We start from the raw sequence: 6,993 nt of genomic DNA, 5'->3' as shown, positions 1-6,993 counted from the left end.
TCATTATTTATCTTTTCAAGCATATTCTTATGATGTTTCAAGTTAATGAACAGAATCCTTCGACATGGGACCTGTCAAAAGCAAAGCATGAAAGTCAGGAGAAAAGCACGGTGAATCCATAAACTCTTCACTAGTCGATAGGATCATCTGCACACCATCCGCGACCATAACAATTATAGAACGAGGATTAAGAAACGACTCGCTAGCACCTTTAGCACCAACAAGCGGAAACACAAAATTCTCGCGGGTTTCGGTTCCCCCTTGAGCAAATCACGAAGAGTCATGACTCCAGGTCCATCCTCAAAGAGAGAATTGATGACACTACACATGGCTGCATATGACGAAAACATGTCAAAAAAACACATAACAAGCGGAAGTTAAGGAATACTTAAATAAGCTGTCACGGCCATAGATAGGAGTTTTGTGGGGCCAAGACCAGATCCTACTCATCCTAGCAGCAACCAAAGTAGTGTAACAAAGAGGAGTCTCCCGCGCAGTAAGAATCTTGTACCAAGACTGATCGTGAAAATCGCACGGAGGATCATCTTTACTGGGAACATATGGATCTAAGAAGTTCATTGGTATAGGAATGGCGTTGGTGCTGACGAAAAAGAACCGTTGTTTCCACTCGTGGAGGCTCCGCAGAGCCTCTACGACATAGGTCACCTCCTTGTCAAGAAGAAGAAAACCATAGAAACCACCCTTGGTATACATTTTATAAACACACAAAAAACTTATCAACAGAAGGTGTGATACGCTGACTACGGCAACAAAACTCAAAATGACGCAAACACATCATACCTAGTGGATGAACCTGGGTAATATGCAAGCTGTAATGCAACAAAATATCACGAACAAACGTGGTAATGGGATGAAGGAAATTCCCATGTCTAAAAAACTCAAACTACAGAGTTAGTTTGCCCGGAGTAGCATCCATGGCAGTGTGATGGTCGGTTAATTTATATATGTTTTAGTTCGTTTATTGTTTAGTTTTAACTGTTTATTCTAGAACTATCGATACTTCATACGTGTATTATTGGATTTCAGGTCATAGGCGTTAAAGTACTCAACATGGACCTGTTGTAACACGAAATGAAGACCCGGATGTCCAGCACGTGAAACGATGATATTTTTAGAAGATTGCTGTAGAAGGAGCCATCGCGGTACGCGATGGGCTTGCTGAGGGACCCGTCGCGTACTGCGATGGGTGGTAAAAATGAAGATTGATTTTTGGTCAATCGCGCTACGCGATTGACCATAGAAGACCCCGTCGCGTACCGCGACGGGAGGTGGAGACGGGAATTTTAGGTTATATCTTATTCTTCATCGAAAGACAACCCTAACTCCGCTTTTACAAACCAAAGGCATTCCAGCAGTTCCTAGAGGCGATTTCCACCATCATAGCTTGTGCCAAGACCCTCCGCATGATTCATATCACCCGTATCGAAGATTTGATGATGTCTAGGCTCGGCTAATCTCCTAGAATCGCACCCGGGATGTATAGTTTGTAACCTTCACAATTTTTCTCATGTGATTAAGAACACTTGTGTATTATTATTTATTATTAATATATGATTATTGATGTTTAGTATTTCTGTGTGTTCGGTCGGTTTAGGTTTACGTTTGTCTGAATGATCTGTTACCAGTTGCTAGATAATTAGTCATATAACTGTTTGGTTAGATTGAATATGATAAAATATACAATTGCCCTTAACTGAGTCACACTGGCAAGGACTGTTTGATAACCAGTGCCGTGTGTAAAGTAATTGTTGATGTCTAAAGTTTTGTCTGATTGATCAGTTTTCAGTTAATCGTTAATAATTAATCTGTTAGGTTACATAAGATAACTGTTGGTTGCTTACTTGAATTTTCGGGTGTGATTTGTTTGTTAACTACTTGATACTCGTTTACTTGTTCGTTGCTTAGTTCTTTAAATTCAAACTATTGCTTGTGTGATCAGCACTAAAAAATCATTCACTTCATAATTAGAAATCTGCTACACGAATACATTGACCACATACTCCTTGTGATACGATATCCTTCTTGCTCTAACTATTTAGAACAATTAGGTTTTTGATTGACTCAAACAACGGTCATCAAAATGGCGCCGTTGCCGGGGAGTTAGTGCGCTTAGTGTTTTTCGTGTTATTTGATTTTTGTGTTTAATTTTAATTTTAGTCTTAATTTTTGTTTTCAGTTTTTTTAGTTTAAACTTTATTTTCTTTATTTTACGCGGGTTATGTTAGTTGTGCGGATTACAGGTTTATGCGCACCCGCCTTTCGGGCCTACAGTCTCCATTAATTTACAAGCCCGAAATCTAGAGGTTAGCTCGGGAGAACCGAGTTCAGAACAGAAATTCAGTGATGGAAGATCAGAACCAGTTGCAAAACGAGAAACAAAACCAGAACGACAACCAGAATCAGAACCAAGACCCACTCCCACAAAATAACGCCTTTCACCCTGAAAACATACCTGACCCACCAAACTTCAATAACTAAAATGCCCAAAACCACTCAGCTCGTGCTTCCAGAACCCGAAATCAAAACCAAAACCTAAACCTCAACTTTGACCAAACCGGACCATCAGTTCCAAATAATAACCCCAACCGATGAGTTCGAATAAATATCGATGATGTTCAACCGAGTATTCCGACAGAAGATGAAGAAGAGGGGGAAAATAATTATAGGAACGAGGGTTTTGAGATTGAGAATGAGGTTGATCAGTGGGTTAGAAGGAATCGGGATGTTGAGCCCGAGAACGAGGGGTATGAAAGGGAAAATGAAGGGAATGAAAATTTGGAGGCAGAGGTAGAAGAGCCAACTAACCGAAGACGGGCTGAACCAGTTAACAGAAATGGAAGGGGTCGAGACAGGGAAAATCGGGCGGAACGGGCCGAAAGAGTTCGTGGTATTCAGGTTAACCGGGGCAGTTTAGGAAACCCCGGGGGCTTAGGAGGAATTATATGGCTCCGGTTCACGGTGTTAACAGTCGGTTCAGACCGTCTATCTCGGACAGAGCATCCCCGTTGGTCCCACAGGAACGATTGTAGAGACATGAAACTTTCAAGTCCCGGCCATCTTACATTAACATCGTTCCTTATTTCCACGGGTTGGCTTCGGAAGACCCGTATTCGCACTTGACCGATTTTTCGGCTATTTGCGGGTCTATTGGTGTTGGTACATTTGATCAGGATGAAGTTCGGTTGCGATTATTCCAGTTTTCTCTAAAATATAAAGCAAAACTCTGGTTTAATTCACTACCGATGCACAGTATCAGAAATTGGGCCGAGATGCAGCAGGTGTTTCTAAACGAGTTTTATTCACAGTCGAAGATTACCGAGGCCCGTTCAGACATTCGCAACTTTTCACAGTTATCTGGTGAGTTATTTCAGAAGCCTTTACCAGGTATAAAGATATGATTAGGAAATGCCCACATCGCCAAATCGAACTGTGGGAACTGGTAGAGTGCTTTGTTGATGGCTTGACATACGAGGACCGAAAGCATCTTAAGGCCTCGTGTAATGGTCTGTTGCTGAATCAGCCTGAGGAAGATGATTGGGATTTTCTAGAGTTTATTTGTGAAGATTCGAAATCTGAAGCAGCAGCTGAAAGACGAAGACGGGGTAATTCATCAAGGTCAGTTAAGTCAGTTGCGAGTGAGTCTAAAAGAATTACTGAGTTGGAACGTGAACTGGCTGAGTTGGAAAAAGGTAAGAAAAAAGAGGTCGGGAAAGTTGGTGTTAAATTCCCGGTTTGTGAAGCTTGTGGTGAACTCGGGCATAAGGCAGAAAATTGCCCCGAGTATTATGATGATGAGGAGGATGACACCGAGGAAGTTAATTATACAGGGATTCCAAAGGCCAAGGGTTCAATTCGAACACATATCACCCGGGCCTGAGGAATCACCCGAACTTTCGTTTCGGGAACCCATCTTCGCAGTTGAACCCGAACTTTTAGGGAACGAGCCTGAACAGGCCGTAGGGTAATTACCGCCAGGGCGGTTATCAACAGCAGCAGGGTTCGTATAACTAGAATCGGGGATATAACAGAGACAGTAACCGGGGTGGTAATTCTTCGGGTAATCAGGATCAACAAAACGGGTCTTTGGGGAATTTGGATGAGTCGGTGCATTCAAAGTTGGATGCGTTGTTGAAAGTCATGACTGATCATAAAACTGAGACGAAGCAACAGTTCGAGTTACGGGATAAGTCGTCAGAGGCAATGATGAAGCAGATCGGTCAGCTCGCTTCAAATGTGGCAAAGTTACAGTAGAACACGAGCCAACTCCCGATCGACACCACAGTCAACCCGAATCACTACAGCTTGAGTTCGAAGAAGCACGTCAACCAGGTAAGTATTTTACGTAGTGGTAAGAAATATGATAATAAGGTTGGGGGTTCACCACCATTGGTTGATGGGGTGATGGAAAAGATTGATGAAAATCTTGTCAGTGTTGACGAGCCGGAACCAATTAAACTAAATGAATCTAACTAAAGTGAAACTAAAACTAGCAAATCGATTCCAAAGGATGACACCAACAACTCTAAGGATAAAGAAAGGTGAAAATCGTTCCATATCCTGATACTTTGTTGGCGCCATCAAAGGCGAAGATGACATCAAAACGAGGCCCACAACAAGAAGAAATGTGGGAAACGTTTCAAGTAAAAATTAATATCCCTCTTTTAGATGCCATAAAACAAATTCCCGCCTATGCTAAGTACTTGAAAGAGTTGTGCGCACAAAAAAGGAGTCATAAGATTCCTAAACAAATTGGTTTTACTGATAACGTGAGTGCAATTCTTTCGGGTTCTCTCCCACCGAAGCTACAAGATCCGGGAATGCCCATTATACCAATTCAAGTGGGTGATTTTAAAAATGACTCAGGCGCTTCTAGATCTTGGAGGTAGCATCAGTATTCTCCCGGGAAGTCTATACGATCAGTATGACGTGGCTGCCACCACAGTTGTCTTGGCTGACCAGACACCGAAACTTCCCCGAGTAATACTGACAGATGTTATTGTCATGGTGGAAGACTTTTATTTTCCAGTTGACCTTTTGGTCCTCGATTATGTTTTGGGTGAAAGGACCAAACAGCCTACGGTTATCCTTGGTAGACCATTTTTTGCTACCGCAAATGCCAACATTAATTGCAGAAATGGTACTGTTGACATGGCATTTGGTAACCGTAAGCTGAGGATTAATGTTTTCACACGAGGAGATAATTCTCCGGTCAATGACGAGTGTTTCATGGCCGATATCATTGACGAGTGCATCACGCTATACGACTCTGTCATCAGCTCGGATGGCACAGCGGAGACGTGTTTTTTGTTTGACAGTTTACAGGTGGAGACAGACAAGTTGCTGGAAGAGGAGGAAAAACAGATGGAGATCGCAGCTGTGCGAGGTGACCGTCCACCATGGTCAGTTCAGGTGGAACCGCTTCCCGAGAAGATTGATACTGGGTTGAAACCATCAATGTTGGAAGCACAGAAAGTCGAGCAGAAAGAGCTCCCAAAGCATTTAAAATATGTTTTTCTTGGTAAGAATAATACATTGCCTGTTATTATAGCTTCTAACTTATCTTTTGAACAGGAAAATGCTTTGATGGCGGTGCTGGTTGCGAATAAAGAAGGAATCGGGTGGATGATAGCGGATCTGAAGGAAATCAGTCCCTCAATTGTGGTGCACAAAATTTTAACAGATCCGGCTGTCAAACCCGCGCACAATGGTCAGCGGAGGTTGAACTCGAACATGAGGGAAGTGGTGAAGAAGGAAGTGCTGAAGTGGTTGGATGCTGGCATTATCTTCGCCATATCAGACATCACGTGGGTGAGCCCGACTCAGACAGTACCGCAAAAAGCGGGCATCCAAGTCATCAAGGACGACTCAGGTAACGAGGTAGCCACCCGGCCGGTAACCGGGTGGCACATTTGTATTAATTATCGTAAACTGAACGCGACAACATCAAAAGATCACTTTCCACTTCCGTTTATCGATCAAATTGTTGAAAAGCTACCTGGTCAGAAATTTTATTGCTTTTTAGATGGGTATTCCGGATATAACCAGATAGCTATTCATTCTGAAGATCAGGAAAAGACCATGTTTACGTGCCCGTATGGCACATTCGTGTTTAGGCGAATGCCATTTGGGTTATGTAACGCCCCCGCCACCTTTCAGAGGTGCATGATGAGTATCTTTTCAGATATGGTGGGGGAGTCTTTGGAAATTTTCGTGGATGATTTTTCGATTTTCGGCACATCTTTCGAGTCATGTTTAAATCAACTCGAAAGAGTTTTGAAAAGATGTGTCGAAACGAACTTGGTTCTTAGTTGGGAAAAGAGCCATTTTATGGTCCAAGAGGGAATTGTATTGGGCCATGTTGTTTCGATTCGTGGGATCGAGGTGGACCGGGCTAAGGTCCAAGTCATTTCTACTCTACCTCATCCCACCAGTGTCAAAGGCATTAGATCATTTCTGGGCATGCCGGGTTTTATAGACGGTTTATTTAGGGTTTTAGTGATATTACCAAACCCTTATGTAATTTATTGCTTAAGGATGCCTCGTTTGACTTTAATGATGAATGTGCTAAGGCTTTTGACATTTTGAAATTAAAATTAGTTGAAGCCCTGATCTTGCAATCACCCGATTGGAGTTTACCTTTTGAAATAATATGTGATGCAAGTGATTATGTAGTCGGGGCTGTTTTAGGTCAATGGGTTGACAAGAAACCCTATGCAAGTAAAACCCTCTCGGATGCTCATTTAAATTATACCACAACCGAGAAGGAGTTACTAGCAGTAGTATATTCTCTAGATAAATTCCGGTCTTATATTTGGGGTAGTAAAGTTATTATATATTCTGACCATTCTGTTGTCAGGTACCTCATGGACAAAAAGGATGCAAAACCAAGGCTTATCAGATGGGTTATGCTGTTGCAGGAATTTGATCTAGAGATTCGGGACAAGAAAGAGAGTGAAAATGTTGTTGCAGATC

This window comes from Bidens hawaiensis, unplaced genomic scaffold (assembly GCF_021521415.1).
Source record: "Bidens hawaiensis isolate Kalapana, Puna unplaced genomic scaffold, B.hawaiensis_p1.1 tig00068863_1, whole genome shotgun sequence".
Lineage (NCBI taxonomy): Eukaryota > Viridiplantae > Streptophyta > Magnoliopsida > Asterales > Asteraceae > Bidens > Bidens hawaiensis.
Note: the sequence above shows the minus strand (reverse complement) of the source record.